Consider the following 1,645-nt stretch of genomic DNA (forward strand, 5'->3'; position numbering starts at 1 on the left):
TTACATGTTTTTTTTTTCCTCATGTTTTCATAAGTTAAATAAAGGAAAAAAAATTCAAAATCTGAATCAATATTCATTTAAACAATTTAGATTTAATTGGGCCCTCGTACTTATCTGTTTATCCGTGGGCTTCAAGAGCCAGATACGGACTTGAAGATTTAAGTTCATTTATTTCGCGAACCGAATTTATCCGACCCGTTAAAAATGCGAACTTCGCGGACCGAGCCTTAAACGGGCCGGACTGGCTCCCACTCATAATTTTAATAAATAAAAAGTTGAAACAGCAAAAGCAAATTCGAAAAATTTTAGAACTAAAATGACTTAGTTTTACCCTAAATTTAATTAAATCATTTTATATTAACTTTGTGTATAATAATAAATTTATTATGCATTTAATTTATTTAGTTATATATAATTTAAATTTTTTTATTATTTAAATCCATTGATTATATAAATTTTAGATATTAAAAAAACAACTCAAAAATAAATATATAATTTTTTTAGGCGGATAGATTGACCCGAGTTCATATGAGAATTTTATTTAATATATAATAAAATATTTATTAATAATATATAAAAAAAAATCTATTATTTTATTTAATTTATTCTTGTTTATAACTTTTATTTAAATTTAAAAATATCTAAACCTATGAGCAGTTTCTATCAAAATTGAGAAGTCCTATTCCTTGGAAAAATCTAAATCAAAAAATTAATGGACCCATTTAAAAATTCACAAATGTAAATGGAAAAAATGACTTAGAAATTCTCATCAAAATTATCTCACTCCTTAACTTCCTTCCACCCAAAATCAGCAAAATCAAACAATGTGATATTCCAACAAAAGTGAAAGCAATATTGTGTATGACAATTATTCTAACACCAAAAATTATAGACACTCTAAAATTGAACTATAATAACAAAAAACATAATAAATAAAAAAAATTTCATTGAGTACCAGAATAAAAAATAAACTATAAGCTTCCAACATAAACAAAAAAAAAACTATTAAAATCAAAACAATATAAAAAAAAAAATCACCAAAAGGAACAAAAAAAAAAAAAAAAAACTAGTATGAGAAAAATTTAAATGCAAAATGTAAGAACATCTGAATGCACAAGCCCAAGAAAAATAAGAGGCCAATGCCAGAATTCAGCTCAAAATCGTTATCGGCAACGTACAGCACTGAAATCGCCATTGATTAGGCCAATCAGAGACTCTAATTTATTGCCTTCAAAAATCAGAAACAAACAAAACCAAAAATTTAACAAAGAAATAAGGCTCATCGAAAATAGTTGGCATCAACAAGCTCGATTAAGCTTTCATAGTTTGATGGTAATTTTACATCACTGCCTCGGAATCAACCGAAAATAAGAACAACAAAAATCAAAATTAGAAAAATTATCAAATCGGAAGAGAGAGATTTTGAGAGTATTGAGAGAATAAAAATTGGAAGCGGTGATTGAGACTATGTGAGAAGAAGGAGAGAGTCGAGGGATTAAATAGGTAGTGAGGGTGGAACGAGCGAAACCCTAATTTTTCTTGTGCGTAAAATTACGATTATGTCCCTACTATGTTTTGGGCTTTGTGGCACACAGCATACAATGGGAAAATGGGCCTTCTGCTTTTCACAAGCTGATTCAAGTAC

The 1,645-nt window shown here is 27.8% G+C and overlaps 1 non-coding gene across 1 annotated transcript; it reads right to left on the bottom strand.

The window, feature by feature from the left end:
• Positions 1-1,275: 1,275 nt before the first annotated feature.
• On the bottom strand, positions 1,276-1,352 carry LOC114915140 (small nucleolar RNA snoR116). The gene has a single exon (XR_003803038.1). It is a non-coding gene; the product is annotated as a small nucleolar RNA snoR116 (small nucleolar RNA).
• Between the last annotated feature and the right edge of the window lie 293 nt (positions 1,353-1,645).

The sequence above is a fragment of the Cajanus cajan genome, chromosome 10, assembly GCF_000230855.2.
Source record: "Cajanus cajan strain Asha chromosome 10, NIPB_CcT2T_4, whole genome shotgun sequence".
Taxonomy (NCBI): domain Eukaryota; kingdom Viridiplantae; phylum Streptophyta; class Magnoliopsida; order Fabales; family Fabaceae; genus Cajanus; species Cajanus cajan.